Source organism: Acinonyx jubatus, chromosome B4, assembly GCF_027475565.1.
Source record: "Acinonyx jubatus isolate Ajub_Pintada_27869175 chromosome B4, VMU_Ajub_asm_v1.0, whole genome shotgun sequence".
Classification (NCBI taxonomy): Eukaryota; Metazoa; Chordata; class Mammalia; order Carnivora; family Felidae; genus Acinonyx; species Acinonyx jubatus.
In genome coordinates this window covers 116224637-116242419 of record NC_069387.1, presented here as the reverse complement: position 1 = coordinate 116242419, position 17783 = coordinate 116224637, and the positions used below count along the sequence as shown (strand labels likewise).

General features: G+C 37.0%; 1 long non-coding RNA gene across 20 annotated transcripts in view; it reads right to left on the bottom strand.

The window, feature by feature from the left end:
* Nucleotides 1-17783, bottom strand: part of LOC113602777 (uncharacterized) — a 101723-nt gene that overhangs the window by 18307 nt on the left and 65633 nt on the right. For all 20 annotated transcript variants that reach the window (XR_008300417.1, XR_008300423.1, XR_008300415.1 and 17 more), the window contains one exon: nt 11120-11324. This is a non-coding gene — a long non-coding RNA (uncharacterized LOC113602777). The remainder of the gene's footprint in view (nt 1-11119; nt 11325-17783) is intronic.

Here is a 17783-nt window from a genome sequence, read left to right as displayed (position 1 = left end):
TATATAATAATGCGGTAGTTATTCAAGGTGAAGTTGTGTCTTATACTTTCTATATTCCTACAGTACCTTTTGCAATACCTCACAAATACAAAGTGTTTATATTTGTGGAATCAGTGAAATAATGTAACCCAACATAACACATAATAAATGATGATGACTGAAATGATTTTCCTTGGGTCATCTTCTGTTTCCTATTACCGGCTCCTTATATGAAGGAAGAATAGGTTTTTCGAACATCTGGCTCCCGGTGCTAATTTCTTAAGAAATCCTTAGACACACACCCATGTTTCGACCTCTGGGCTTTTGGCCAGGCCTAAGGGAGACCCAAATTCCTGGTCCCAGCTTTTCAAAATATGGCTCGCCTCATTTCCATATAAACCCTAGCAGTAACAATGAAAATAATAATCTTTAACTGTCGTGAACAATGCGATGAGTCAGAATTTCTTAATACATCTTTATCGAGGAGAAACAAATTCCACACCACCTGTCAAAACCTGGATAATGTCCTGGATTTCACAATATACTCATCCCTGGGCCCTATACTTAAATGTAGTAATATTTCATAGGACGTTGCTCTGTTAATATTGCGTGGAGAAAACAGCATTACTAGCTTCTTTTTTCCAAACAGTCCACAAAAAGTCTCTGAATGTATTCTCCTATCTTCATTTCTTCCCTGACCCTCACTGTAGTAAGAGACACTGGGTAGGTCCCTTCACATCTCCGCATATCTCATTCATAAAGAAGAATGAAATGTCACTTGTCCTATCTCAGTACTGTGAAGATTACATATGATAATGTGTACAGAATAATTTTGGAGCATGAAATGCTACACAGTTGTAAGAAATTATTAGAAAAGAAGGAAGGTATATTCATGTACAACATACCTTGAAAAGCCAGATGTTTAATTTCATTCTTTCTACGTAAATGATATGTGCATGTGTATGAACACATACGCACACGTATACACCTGGGACAAAATGGGCTTTTATATATACTGGTGGGAAATTTGAACCACTATACTGCCTAAGACTTTAAGAGTTAATGAATGCCACATTAAGAAAATTTCTCTAATTATCTCTGTTGGTTTTTGATGCAGAGCTGTATTTTATAAAATAATTGTATCTATTATTTATAGAGTCAACTTGATGATTGGCATTGAGTTAAGGTGTTTATATACAGCATGTGGTTTATTCATCGTAATACCACTTTAAGTAGGTATTATTATCTCTCTGTTGCATATGGGTAAACTAAGGCCCAAAAGAATTAAGAAGTGCCCCAAAGTCACACTGCTAAAGTGACAGAGGTCAAATCTACATTCAGGTCTCCCTATTTACAAAGCTTTGCTTACCAAGTCAAATCCTATTCATCTGAAATTTGCATTAATTCAAGTGTAGCATATGTTACACTTCTCAAAGAGCAAATTCAAATAAATTCTGTCCTTGTAAAGTGTTAGGGCTCCTTTGACCAAATATAAACTGATAAAAAATATGCAACTTTTTCAAAATATATCTTTAAAAGTTTTTCATGTATCTTCAGAGGGTTTATTACCTCTGGGTCAGGTAATATATAGTATCTTACAATGCAGGTTATGGAGAGTTATAAAAGGGGTTAATGGCCATGACTTTTACTCATTGGCACCCACAGTTCACTCAAGGTGTACCCTGAGTGCTCCTACTGTGTGCATACCATTTTTCATGTGATAGAAATATGTGAAGGTACAGGGGAAGGCTTAACAAAAAAGCCAAAGATATCCCTCAGGGAGTCTACAGTCTACCCTTTTGAAAAGAAACCAGCATACATGAAGCCGTCAAAGAGTCAAATTAGTCTTTGAATACATTAGCAATACTTAGAAGTAATAAAACTAAATCAAAATTTCTTCAAAGGATTAAGTCTCTCAGCCTTTAACTCAGTCTGACCTGCTTCCCCCACATGCCAATTAGAGTTCAAAGAAAAGATTCATACACTTCATTTACAGATCTATTGAACCTTGGGCACAAGTGATAAATCCTTAATAAGTCTGAAAGATAGCTGTATTTATTCTTAAAATTAACTAATTTGCACACCAAGGTTAAGTGATTTGCCTAAAGACAATTCATTGGAATGTCTGATAAAACTCCGTAACTCTATTTTACCTTTCACATCACTGACCTGTTTTCCTATTTTAAGGTTACTGTGTAGAAGGGCTAACATTTGCCAACAAAGATGATAGAAAAGATTCTGACACAAGACAAGTTCACATCTACACATGGAGACAAAAACCCCACAACTTTTGGGTTGTGGGTATCTAGGAAGTCTCTAGGAAATCTCATGGCGAGCAAAGAGTGCCCCAAACATCACTTGGAATAGAAGAGATGGCTGAACTTGGCAGGGAGGATTTTTCTTCTTTTATCTATGCTCTGAAAGAAGACTTATATTTATTTAGCAGTTGCTTTAGTGAACACAGCAGCACAAAAGTAAACGCACCCGACAATCAAACGGGTGGGTGGACTATAATGTCTACATTCATCTCTTCATTTAGGCGATTTTATGAATGAATGTACACACACGTGCATACACACACATTTTGGTTCTTTAACAGTGAACTCCCGAGACTATCCACAGAACATGGGGATACCTTTAACTACTACCTTTAACTACTGGGAAATACAATACTCCCAAGTTCTCAAGAAATAGAGACATTTAAAAAAATAAAGGAATTTTGCACTAAGCATTTTTGAAAAGACGAACGCTAGAATGACAAAGGCAAGACAATGCTGAAGGTGATTTCTCAAAGCACACTATTAAATTACCATAATGATTATACACATTTTATTTTAAAAATACTGGGATTAGCTTCATTGATTACACAGCAAATAGCAATCATGCTACCATTGGTATTGATACAGAAAATGGAAGACTACCAGCCCAAGCAGGACTAGTCCCCTTTTCCACCGTGATTTAAGCTATTTCAAGCACTTCATGGTTTCCTGGGCCTTTTAATAGTACTTTAACATTTCTGGGGACAAAAAGTAATGGGAGCAGAGTCATTTCCACAAATTCCTTATTTTTAGTATAGATTCCATTGTAATTTTGCTGGATCTAAACCTATCTTAGAGAACCCAAGTGACACAAAACTTTGGGAGTAGAAATTAGCATAATTGAAATAATTCAATTTTTGGTAATTATAACTCTCACTTACACCTAAATTAAATATGCCAAACTATAATTATGTTCAAATTTGCATCATGAAAATTATCCCCATTTTGCTCATGGCATCTTAAAATATCTAATAAGGGATCTTAAACTCTTAAGTCTGAGTCAAGAGGCCTTACTTTCACAGCCTTTGGGAAGAGGAGACTTATTATGTATTAAGCACAGTTATTCAGCCTCTTGGGAAAGGGAGGATGGGTCCATTATTCTTCACAATATGATGTGTAGGATTTGTACTTTAATCTTTGGGTACCTCTAAGTTACGTTGCCATTAAGGAGCGCTGAGTGCCACAGCAGACAGTGAAAGATTAATGCTTTCTTTGGAGAGAAACCTTAAGCAAAGCAGGTCATGCTTTAGGACACAGGTAATGGGAATCAAAGACACAGTAAAAGCTATAATACTTTAAAACTGGGCACCTGAAAAGAAGTGCCACTTTGCTATCCATTTTTAAATGATTGAAGATGAGACAACAGGAAGGCAATGAGAACTTACCTTTTAGCACTGCAACCCGCTCATTGCTTCTTAAGAATTGTATGATCAAGTTATTATTAGCAGTAGTTATTTGGGATGCAAAAAGAAAACACCTCCTAAAATGCTACTCACTGTAAGCTGTCTGTTTAACTAACATTCCTACTATTGGATTTCATTAAATTAATCAGTTGATGTGATCAAATTTGCAAGGTGGTTTATTTATCTTCATCTTTGGGACAGTAGGTGGATGTAATCTGGAAATACATTGGTCAAGAAATAGATGAGTCTGGATGAGCAGGGCTGGCACACTACCAAAGCACATGATGAGTTTCTTAACAAAAAAACCTTTGAATATATCTCCAGTTGAGTCAAATATTCACATTAATACTGGAATAAGACGGAAGAACCTGGCTGACATCCCATCTGTTCTTATGAATTAAATTTAGAAATCATATGTAATATAGACATTTCTGTCTGAATATCATAAAACCCTGACACATCCAGGCTTTCATTAGAAAGCTCCACGATGTGACTTGAATAACAATCTGTCTTAGCTAATTAGTATTTTCAGTTTAGCATATTCACTTCCAGACATATTGCTGTTTGCACATGGTAATTTAGGTAAACAGATACCATCCACAGCTGCATCAATTAACACTGCTAATCAAAACTGAATTCAGGTAATTAGGCACATTTATGCAAAAAAATGTGTAATTTTGGAGAAAAGCTAGATTCTTCAGTAATACGTCAATAAGTAAAAAATCTCCTTTTGCTTATGAAGATGAAGAATGAGGGGAGAGAAATCATCACTAACATATACATCATGCAGACAGAGTAAAAATTCCTAAATTAAATCTCAAACTTTAATTGGCCTGTATTTTCAGAAATTGGATTATATTTTTCATAACTGTTTCTCTCCATGTTTCCACATAGTAAAGCTGATTCACATCCACCTAAGGGTTTAATCATCAAGCAGGACTCAAATGGTTAATGAATTGTCAAGTATTTATGTACTTAGAAGAGATGTTTGTCAAACTTGCTCTTCCATCTTGCTTAGCATCTCTTAGGGAGGATTCTCTCAGTAGGTCTTGTTTTCTTACACACTTTCATGTTCTCTGCTGCGAAGGACATGGGCTGCAGTGAGAATCACAATAGCAATTTCTCATTTTCTTGTGAATGCTCTTATGCCACGGAGTCTACACAATCCCCTCTAGCTGCCTTTCATTCATTCCCCAAATGAATATTGCAAATCATTTTTCTGTCTTCCTATAAACATAAACCAATCTGATAACTTTGATTAGATTTTCTAGTCTGTTCAGAAAAACTAGTTCAGCTGTTGGGAAGTTATCAGTAACCAATTCAGGGTGGGAGGGAATTGGCAGGCTTAGAGTTAGAGCTAAAAGTAAAGGGAAAATTGGGTCATTTTCAACAGGATTCTATAGTAGATATGGAATCTATCTATCATCTATCTGTCTGTCTACTATCTATCTATCTACCTACCTACCTACCTACCTACCTACCTTTCTATCTACCTATCTCAATTTCGCCTTTCTCTTTTCTAACTTTGAACCTTAGACTTCTTTCTTAATGCAGACACCAGGACCTTATAATAAAGTACTGAGTTCAGTGTTCCTAGCTTTATTTTAATGGTAATAGTCGCAATCTAGTTTAACAAACATTTCCTCAGTACCTACTGTGCTTCAGGCAGGCTTCGAGGCCCTGTGGGCGGATACAGAGATGGCTTTAGACCTATCACACTCCTCTGAGCCAAACTCTGAGAGTTCACAGACCAAAAGAATCATCTTTTAAAAAGGGGACCAAATCTCCAACTGAAAATATATCTCTCCATTCCAAACTTTTAGAACCTCCTATGCTAATTTTGCAAAGGTTTACTTTTTGTTTAACCCGTGATAATTTTTTGTTCTCATAATAAATCAGGAAACGAGAACTAAGATGGGTTTTGCAAGTAGTGTGATGTCTTTCTCTTATATTTCAGTAACCTCACACAACTTGTATTTTATATATATATATATATATAATATACATACATATTTATATTTATATAAATATGTGTATATATTTACATATATACATATATATTTACATACATACATATATGTATATATTTATCAAAAAGATTTTTTCTACATACTTCCTTAAGCTCATTTGGCATAAACGACTGGACAATTCCTTATGGAATAGAAATCTGACAGACTCTGTGCTCATATCTGGTTTCAAGAGCAGGGATTATAAAACATGGAGGCACATTTATCATTGGTTGTCTTCCACCAATGAAAGTGTATGAGGTGAGAAGGGGGACCTCTGACTTCGACTCTGTTAACAGAATTATTTACAAACTTCAAGTGAAAGATATGTAAATACAAACATTTTAAAGACAATTTTTTTTAAAGCCTAACGGCTGACTTTAAATGACCTAAATGATTAATATTTGGGGAGGATAATTTTTAGTCTCCACAAAATGAGCTAAATGAAGTTTATTGCATGGATGTGCCTGTGAATAATCTATGTCATTCTAAAGCACCTCTTCTCTTACTTCCTTAGGAGTGAAGCAGGGGAGAATAAATTCTTTCCCCGTAGTCCCTGCAACTTAGCAAATCCTTTTGTCTGAGGAAAGAGTTTAAATTCATCTAAAACTCCCACGATCACAGTCCCCAAGTCTGTAGCAAAGTGGAATGCGATGGATATGGCAACACCCGCTCTGGCAAAGAAGGCCTTGAAGTATGGCACCAACTTTCAACCTAGGCAAATCCTTCTCCACCCCCAGCCTTGGTTACTGGTCCATAAAACATGGCTCACGGACCCACCTCACTGGGTTGGAGGGAATGCCTGGCACGTAGGAGGGGGTGCTCAAATAATGCTTGCTGAAACCCAATACAGAGTAGTGATGGCCCCAGAAATACTAATGCTAGAGGCATTCTAGTCAGAGTTATTTTATCAAGCAGCTCTCCATGTTCCAGAGTCATATGGAGAGGTGGTGTCAATACAAATAGCATGGAATGCATCACCAGGCCATGTGCCGCCACACTACATTTGGTAGTCTTCCAATTCGCCTGAACACGAATGCTACAAAACTTTCACAATTAGCCGGAAAGTCAGCATCGGAGCGCTTACTGTTTCTAGAGCATCTCTATTATTCTGTCACACAAATCACCAGAAAAAAATCATCTGACCAACATTAGCCGAATTATTTTATGCTAGAAGTACTCTCTGTTAGGGAGAATAACATCTTGAAAACTTCATACGTGACTCCTTCGTGGTGGACTGTTAGTGATTTTAAAACCCTTGAAAATCCTCGCATTTGCCACTTGTCATGTCTCTTGAGCCGGCACCATAAAAATGCTCCCAGTAGGTCTACTGTAAATTTTTGTGGAATTGAATGAAATTGTTGACTCGTCAACAGTACAATATACAATGAGTAAAATGACACCACTGGTCACTCTCTGAATGGTCCCTTTTTTAAACAGAAGGACTCCCCCCCAAGAAAATAGCAAACGGATTAATTTTGCTTGTTAATGGTAAAGAATGATATTTTACAGCCACAAGAGAAAATGTCAGGTCTGGGATTAGGTGGATTGGAGGGGAACAGACTGCTAGAAACAAAGGCAACAAAGAAATAAAAATGCCTTCTAAATACACTGAAGCAAAACAAATGACTGGATTTGGGATTTAACAAAATATAATCTTATTTGCCTCTGCTCTTTCTGCACGTCTTTTCCTTACACTACAACAATATGTATCTCGCCTTCTCGAGCCATGATTTTCTTTTATGGGAAAGATTGCTGGTAATGGATGGCAATGCAGGGATGTTATCAGTAGTTTGGCATATTCGGTTTTTATGTTTAGAGAACGTCGTTCTTACAACACATTTTAATGCCCCCAATTATTTTCATTCAGTTCTGGTAAGAGGTAAAACAAGAAGAATCAAATTAGAGGAGACTATTGAATTATAGCTGAAGAATTAATAGTGCTTATTTTAGAGATTTCGTTTAGCAGTTTATTTTTTTTAGTGAAAATTATCTCTAATAAGAAAGCGAGTATTATCACGGAACAATTAGATTTTTTTTTTTAAAGTTTGACAATTGAATGTACCAAAGCCAAAGCTGATAATCTACACTTTATCAGGCAAGGTACAGAACAACATATTTGTTTACAATTTATGGTTGAATACTAGCCCCAAGATTAAGAATTAGGAAATTATCTTTATGACAAACAGATCTTAGCTAAACATATTATTAATCTATGCTGCAAGGTATTAGCCAGCTCTTTGGAGGATGCCAGAGTCACTTTGCTAGCTGAATTATCTGTCACTCTATCGCAGGTTTTTCATCTTTGACTTTCTTCATAGGCCTGGAATAGAAGCCTATCTTTCAGGAAAAAATGTTAAAAGAGTACATGAAAAGCTTGTGCAAAAATAAACCATAGCACCTCAGGCTTCTTAATTTTTACACTATAATACTTGGGACTTTTCTACCTTGACACATTCAGAGTGAATGCTTTGATGAAAAGAGAGTAGTAAATTACATATAGAATGAAGAGAACCTGTATTATCATTTTAATAGTCCACAGACACATAAAAGGAAGATGTGTTCACTGTGTGGCGGGACTTAAAACTTAAAATATTCACCGACTGAGTAATAAAAAAATTTAACATGATATGAAAAATGGAAACAGTTTTTTTTTGAAGTGATTATGCATATGCAACTTTTCACAAACGTGTCTGAAAAACTTAACAAAGAAAAATAAAACCAAACCATTTACGGGACTTTGTAAATAACTAGAGTTTGCCCCTCCTATAACATTTTTTAACAATAAAGACGCTGAAAGTATTTATAGACTCTCAGAGATCACAGGCAATAAAATTCTAGACACTGGGAACAATCAACTTTTACAAACAGCTTCATAAGCCACTGTACCGACAAAGCCCCCATTTTCAGGAGACATCATACAGATTCAACACGGATATAATACGCAGTTTAGGTGATTGCCAGCAGATTAGAATAAAGATGTCACTGTTATTTACTCCTAACCTTTGCAGGATATTCCTAGATTGGTTTTCTATTGAGAGCACGCATTTTCAGTGTGTGGTGATTGTCTTCAGGCTCCCTGCTTTTTCTGAGTGGTGGTTTTCGTGTTTGGATGGGGGAGCGATGCCTGGGACTCTGCCCACGTGCTCCCAATTATCTATACATTATTCCATACTCTCTGCCACTGGGATGCTCTCACCAGAGATCCTTCCAAAGCGGCCACCCATCCAGACGTGCACAAATGAACATTAGAATAGGACGGTTTATTATTATTATTATTATTATTTGAATGACATGCGACCTGCTCAATGTTTGCATTTAAATTGGCCAGAATAATTCAGCTCTGGCTTTTAATTTCAGAAGGGTTAATCACCCTAACAAAGGTCAATCAAACTTTAATCTTCAATAAAATTGCCACGGCCCCAATCACCTGCAGGACATTTATTATATTCCTATTTCCATGAGAAAGAACGCACTGCTTTCATTATGCATCGCTAATCTTCTAACTCTTTACATTAGCACATTTTACCAAAAATATTAATTCCTTTGAAACTCTGTCAAGAGTTCATTTCTACACATCTCAGGAGATAATCCTGTTTAAAAGAACGGGTGCATCAGCTGTGAACTACTTTCCTGGCCTCTTCTAATCCTCATAGACCTTCGCTACTCCAACTGAGTTCTTACAATAGTAAATCTCAATTACACAAAATATTATGGGGGTTTAGGTTAAAACAACATTATATTATTTTAGGAACTTAATCCTCCCTGTTGTCTGTGATTATGCCATTCATCTACTTGCTCCTATCCATACTGTTTACTGCATTCAAAAGTTATTGATTTGGAAGAAGCCAATGTTAACCATATTTGAATAGCAACAGAAGGACTTAAATTCATTAATTCACTCACTCGATAAATATATATTGAGTGCCTATTGCGTACCAGATTCCAGGAGGGGAGAGATGAAAAGCCGAAGAAAGAAAGAAGAGTCTCTCTCATGAGAATAACATTCTCTTTTGAAAATGATGTCCAAAATACAATAAAACAGTATCTTAAACCTCCACTTTCAGCTTTTCTTGTCACCATTAAATTTTAGTGAAGATTGGAAATGTGTTAAGTCAAATTTTAACCAAAATTTCAACAAACAGATTTTTCTATTATTTGGACACTGAACAGCTTTAGAATTCACAGTCCCATAAATGGCTTATTTTTTAAATTTGAGAATTTGAAACTTGATTGCCACATTTTAAAATAAATACGTTCAGAGTAGCTAGTCTCCCATGACTAGGAATAAAGCCATGAGAAAGTTTAATTGGGTTTATTAAAAATATGCATGCTGTGTACTAATTTGTTTCGAAAATGTTATTTCATTATGTTTAAAAACTTCTATCAACACATACAACAAATGGCATTGGTAAAACACAGACACACACACACACACACACACACACACACACACAAATTCTTGCTTTATTTTTGCCATGATATAGTGGTCTGGATGAACACAGAGGGAAAGTAAAGGACCTCAGCGTAAGTCCCAATTATACTGGAAATTGATCAACTTGATATTAGAGTGGTGATGTGACAGCATAAATAACCCCAACTTCACCTTCTGCGTATTTTTTGAGATACCTTCCTCTCTCTTTGTACTCAGAGGAAGCACACAGGCATGTACACAGAGGCACATGTGCTCCTCCCCATCAATATTCAAGTTCATTAATTAGGAATATGTGCTGGCTATAATTTGGGAAACTCCCCAGAGCCTGAATATTCAATCAGGCAAAGCAAATGACAGTGAAAAGAAAATACAGGTATAACAGTCAATGGCCAGACTGGCATTGAGGAACAGCACATCATTTTAAGAAATACTGATCTTTCTAAATGTAAAAAGCCCCAATTACTTTGACAAAAGTCAAGACCTCAGCCTTCCTTCCCCTTGCTTTGAGCATTTCTTGCAACTGAAATAGAACCTCTTCATATTCTATAACTATGCTTGCTTTTTTTTCACTCCTATAACTAGGTTGACACAATAGAATAAAGCAGAGCAATGGCTTTTATTGTTGAGCAAAATAAATCCAATACTACACGATATACATGTTCAATTGATATTTGTTAACAAATGGTTATTCTGAAAACTGATAAAGATTAGACACAACAACAGGCAAAACATTGCTTTATACTCCATTCTCTGTATCAAAAGCCATTTCATTATATTTCTGAATTTCCAGATCTGGGAAAAAAAATAACCCCAAAGCTTTCAGAGAACATGCCGTCAATGCTCAAGATGCATATGGATTTTTTTTATGAACCATTTTGGTCACAAAACAAAGAAGAGCCCACAAGCCATCAAATGAAAATCTCAGTAAGAAAGCCCAGGTGTAGAATTATGGAAAACGAAACCAAAAACAAAACATACCTTTGGCTGAACAAGTGCACGATTTCTCATCTTGCCCATACAGCTTTGCCATTCCACCTTGAGCAAAAGTCAACTCCGTGTCCCTTGTGATCTTTGTGACAATGCCATCATATCACTGGCAAATTTTTCGATTAAACTTTGCAGATGTAGTAGCAACTTTGTTAATTATGATATTAGCCAGCTGGCGGGTACAATCAGTCAACCGCTGTAAGAAAGCCAGACAAAGAGACATCTAATCATTGCAACCAGAGCAGATAAATTTTGTTCCCTTCTCATTCGTGTCACAGATTCTATCCTTTCTGACCCTCTCCTCAGCCATCGACTGTCAAATTTAGATTCTGCGAGCTCCCGGCTTCCCTTTATCCCTGCCTTAGATCTGAAACTCTTGGTTATCAGGAAGACACGCGTCACCAGCTGTCTCGGAGCAGGAAAGCAATCAGGTGAATACTACTTATTATCTTGCATTGCTTTCTGAGGAGTGACAAGATTGATTTGGGACCCAGAATACATTCAGATCTCAGACATGTAGTTCTTAGGGTTTTGAGTTCAAACAGTAGGGTATGTGCAAAGTTGCAACAGAGAGTACTTTAATCCCAATGTTAAGGATATGGGATATTAGAAATTTAAGGAGAATTAAAAAAATCTATCAGAGTTCCTTTTCCAGATGCCTTTGTATTTCCTTTTCCACCTCTGTGCTACCTTGGTAATGTCTACGGACAGACTGTTACCCCGCGGAGCCAGCTTCACAGCAAAGTGGCCTTAAGTCAACCCATTGGAAACGGTATTCTGACATTATGAAATTGTCTCCATCTATCCCCTTTTCGTCAAGAAGAGTACTCTATAAATTCCCATTCCTGGAACTTATCCTCACATAAAAGTTGAAATCAAATTTATACACAAAAAGGTGAGAAACTAATTTGGGCATCACAGTTAAGAATAACTTATGCAACTTGAGACTGAGAGACAGACATTTTAACATTCTATTCAAAAATTTTCCTTCAAAAATATCAGTCTACTGAAATCATATAGAAGTGTGTATCTATGGATCCATCGGTTGATAGGTAGATATACACACACATGCATTAAGGAATTTACTGAAATTTAAATGTATATTGGTAGCACACATAATAACATTCCTACAAAATGACGTTACAATATTCTTTAAAGTGCAACATCCAGTTGACCAGTAAAAAGTTTGATCCGCATGGTGAGCCATTAAATCAATGTAATATTTATTAAATGATTATTTTTCCCCATTGAAATGTTTAAACATCAGTGAAGTAAAAACAGTTTGCACTGCAGACTTTAAAAAACAGTTATGGGGCACCTGGGCTGCTCGGTCACTTAGGTGTCCGACTTCAGCTCAGGTCATGATCTCACGGGTTCGTGAGTTTGAGCCCTGCTTCAGACAATCTTAGACTCTCTCTCTGACCCTCCCCACTTCTCAAAAATAAACAATAAAAAAAAGAGTACTATACAATACAACAATAAAATTATATTCATCAACAAACTAGTAGGTCTTTCTGGGATGGAAGAATTTGGTGAAAAATTAAAATGCAATTTTGAGTTGCATTTTAAATAGGAATTTTATACATTTGGTCCCCTAAAGGGACCAAAATGGTTCTCCACCTGTGAAAACTGCAGTTTAGTGTGCGGTATTAAAAATAATGTATGGATGTATCCTAAATTTACATTTTACTTTCACATGCGGATGTTCCAGTAACAGAAAGTCCAAAGTGCCTGCACTTGGTTTATTTAGCACAAAGTGCTGAAAATACAAATGTATCTTGGTGCAATCTAAGATATGTGCCACAGGGCTAAGGTGACGTAGGGATCCCCCAAACTATGAGAAAGATCGGTTCATTCTAGGAAGATAAATCCTACCAGGACAGAGATGAGAGAGGAAAATTGGGCTTCAGGAATTCTCAGAAATTATATCTACGTAAATATCTTTCTGAAAGGAAAATATTTTTTGTCCTTCATGTCTGGGGCTGCAGTTAAGAAATATGGCAGAGTCCATGGAAGCAAAAGAACAAAGGAGTCGGAAATATTAGAGGATGAGCGTGTGTTGCAGCACAATCTCGAGAACAACGACGACAACACAAGTTTAGACATGACTTTCGTAATGCTCCATTAGGAAACGAGCTGGGCTTTCACCTTCCCCATCACAGACTCAGTGACCACCATGGGGCCTGACACGTGGTAGTTTCTCAAGAAATACATGTCGATAAAGAATGAATACTTTTGTGGCACACACCATCCTCCTCAAAGCCCAATTGACACATTTTAACAAGTGATGCAAAAAAATCATTCTTTAGGCCTTATGTTACTATATATCAATCGTCATATATACATTCAAAATCGTATCTTTAAAATACCAAAAAAAAAACCAGTCCATACCTACAGAGTTCAAGATACAATTTTTCTTAAGATTCCAAAATAAGTGTTTCAATAGTGCTCACTATCTGCTCCCGTGAAAATAATCCTAACTCAAAGTTAAAATGAGTCAAAAGCTTTTTTGCTCTTTGACTGAAAATAAGACCTTTTCTTTGGAAATCCAAAGAGGATAAAATATACTACTTACACAGAGTTTTTCATCTATAAAAGAAAATGAAAACAATCTAACATTCCCAAAGAGGGAGATTATTAAATCAATTAGGGCAATTACTTGTATGCAGTTATTATGTGAAAATGAAGATGACCAAGAAAACCATCTTCTTACGACTATAGTGAATGAAAAGAGCAAAATAGAGAATTGCACATATACTGATGACTGAGTACATTTGGACAAACATTGGAAGGAGAAATACCCAAAAAGAAAATATGCGCTCCGCGGGGTTAAAGCGTGTTTTCTTCTTACACAGAAGCTTGCTTTAACACCACTAGAATTGTTAATCTCAAAAAGTATGAACAAAAGACCCCATCTGTAAAATGGGAACAACAAGAATAATACCCTCCTGAAAGAGCTTTGGTATTAAATCAGATAATGGGAATAAAACCTTCTGCATCTTTCGTCACCTGCAGTAAACACTTGTTAACATATCTTAGTTATTATCTTTACTATAACCACCATATAAATAATCCTGACACATCTATCTATACCGCATCTTTTATTTTTTTCTATGAAATATCACCAAAAAGTCACTGAATTAAATGATGCAATCTGGGGTGCCTGGGTGGCTCAGTCAGTGAAGTGTTCAACTTCGACTCATGTCATGACTCACAGTTCATGGGTTTAAGCCCCACACTGGGCTCTGTGCTGACAGCTCAGAGCCTGGAGCCAGCTTCGGATTCTGTGTCTCCCTCCCTCTCTCTCTCTCTGCCCCTCCCCCATGTGCTCATGCTTGCTCTCTCTCTCTCTCTCTCTCTCTCTCTCTCTCAAGAATAAATGAACATTAGGGGCATCAGTTGGTTAAGTATCCGACTTCAGCTCAGGTCATGATCTCACAGTTTGTGAGTTAGAGCCCCATGTTGGGCTTCGTGCTGACAGCTCAGAGACTGGAGTCTGCTTCAAATTCTGTGTCTCCCTCTGTCTTTGCCCTTCCCCTGCTTGCACTCTGTCTCTCTCTCCCTCAAAATAAATAAACATTAAAAAAAATTTAATATAAAAAATGAACATTAAAAAAATAAATAAATGATGCAATCTGAAACAAGGAAAACTCACCCGGCACAGAAATATAGCCTAGATGATAAAACTGGTTTATAAAATAATTTACAAAATAATGACAACATGTTGATTCAATAATTCTATACGTTACTCACTTCTCACCATGAGTGTAGTCACCACCTGTCACCATACAAATGAACATAACATTGTATGTCAAATATACATCAATAAAAAACTAATGGCAATAATAATAATGAACAAAGAAATGTGATCAGTTGCAAATTATATTTTGCATAAGACCTCTAAGACCGTTATCATTTTTAGAAGACCAAGAGGTCTTGTAAAGACGGCTCCGGTTTCAACTTCTGACATGCCAGTAAAGAAGCAGGACGGCTGGAAAAACTGAAGTGGGAATAGGAGAAACTGACCTGGAGGAATTGACACACCTCCTAGAATCTCAGTGCTCTTCCTTTCATTTTTCCAATGTGGTACCTGCTGATTTCTGTTCCCCAAGGGCACAAATTCCAACTTAGAGCAGAATCAGAATCACCAGAGCTGCTCTCTCCCTGGGGCACGCCAGTGCCATACCTCCCAATGGGTTATTATACAAATGCATTGCATAGGTATGGACTTCTGCACAGATGGAAACAGTCAGTGAGAACAAGGCAATCTAGCCTTGGAAACACTGTCCATGGAGAAGCATGTAGAAGTGGCCACTGTGGATCCACACAGACCACTAAATCCTATTCTGCTACAGGACGCTTTTATTCGTGTCCCATAAACTATCTTCCACTGGCCCTTGAAACTGCCCATCCTAATCCCTCTGATCACCTGAATATGTTTAAATTAAATCTCATACATATATTTATTTCATTTCTGCCTTCTGACCCACTGGATGTAGAATCAAATGCCTAATGTCCCTTCTCTGTTGTGCCATGTTCTCAGGCATCAGACAGCCTGCTTCCATTCCATTCCTGGCTCCCCACTTACTGGCTCTGGGACTTTGGGCAAGTTATGAAATCTCATCAAGACTCTTAAAAAAATAACACCACCTTGTAGTGCTATTGTGAAGATTAAATTATACATATCGGTTGCTTAGCACACAGTAGGTATTCAAAAATGCTCTGTCATTACTGAAGTCACGGTGGAATCATTGGGAAACAACACAGCTCGGTAAGGGGAGCAAGAGATCCACAATCAACCTCCTTGGGTGAATTTACATCCTGGTTTTCTTCCTTCGGTGATTACTAACAACAATGAGAACAGTAAGAATATTAATAACTTCCTCATGGAGTTATCAGAGTTAAATGACTACTATAAAGTACTTACCACATAGTAAATAATGTATGTAAGTATTATTATTATCCTGCCTATCATGCCAATTGGTTATTTCTTCCCCTTTGCTTAACTGTTGTAAAAATAAATCATAACTTAGAATGTTTAGACCTGAGGACACATACATTCATATGTGCTTGAAAATATGTACACAAGGGTCCTCAATGCAGCACTATTTCCAGTAGCAAAAGGCTGAGAAAGATCTAAAAAATCACCAAAGATAACTGGTTAAATAAGGTTATATCCATGCTGTGGAGGGCAAAGCAGCCATCAAAATGAACGAGGAAGTACTGGTATGAAATTATTTCCATGACACATCTTAAGGGAAGGAAGAATTGCACAGAACAGTGTATTGCACGTTATCATTTTGTTTAATAAAGATTTGCACATAATGTTTGTATATTTAGAGAATCTCTGAAAAAATACACAAGAAATCGCGAACAGTGATTTCAGTAAGGAATGTGGGGCTTGAGGGACAGGAATGGAAAAGCTCTCTTCACAGTACGGATCTTCCTTGATCTACAATGGAGTTACGTCTTGACAAACCCATTGCCAATTGAAAATACCGTAAGTCAAAAATGCCTTTAATACACTTCATCTACCAAACATCATAGCTTAGCCTCGCCTACCTTAACTGTGCTCAGAACACTCACACCAGCCTACTGTTGGGTAAAATCACCCAACGCAAAGCTTATTTTATAATAAAGTGTTGAATATCTCATGTAATTTCCTGAATGCTGTACAGAAAGTGAAAAACGGAATGTGGCTGTATCGATAGAGAAGAGTTAAGGGTTGTGTGTCGGCTGTGCACCCTCAGTGGCTGCCTGGGAGCTGCTGGCCAGCATCATGAGAGGGGATTTTACCTTATTTCATTAGCCCAGGAGAAGATAAAAATTCAGAATTCAAAATACTGTTTTTTAACATCAAAGAACTGTAAGCTGAACCACTGTAAGTCAGGGACTGTCTATATATTCTTTGCTACTGTATGAGTTTGTGTTATACATATGTAGCTCTCTTTTAAAAACATTAACAAATTTAACAACTTAAAAAAAGTCATTATCCCTACTTGAATGTGCAGTCTATTTTAGTTTCTTTATAAAAAAGAGACACCCTTCATTTCCCACGCTAGTAGGCACAATTCACCAGCTTATGTCTGCCCAGTTGATCTGGAGGACACAGAGTGCTGGTTTTTGGGGTGTGTGTGTGTGTAAGATTTTACTTTTAAGTAATCTCTATACTCAATGTGGGGCTCAAACTTAGAACCTTGAGATCAAGAGCTGCACACTCCAGTGACTGACAGCCAGGTTCCCCCATAGTGTTGTTTGCACCATAGCATGACCTTTTCCTTCCAACTCTCCTTTCCATGCTATTTTCAATAGCATTTGTTGTGGGAGTGGATTTTCCCCACCCAATAACTGCCAAAATGTTAATATTCTTGTAGCCTCTCCTTTCTCAAAGGATGTCTTCCTTATCAAGGATTTAATTCAGCACATGAGAGACTAACTGCATTCCTACATTCTGGATGATTCTAGAATCATTTCAAGTCAGGAGTAGTCTTCATGTTACAAATGGACAAATGTTTGTCGTCAGACAGGCGGTTCATTCTCAAGGCTAGGTTCCCTAGGTTGCCAGCAGAATGCTCAGAGCTAAGGGTTTCCAATGGGTCACAAGATGCAACATTACATATTCCTGGTATATAATAAATTCAACACTGATAACTTG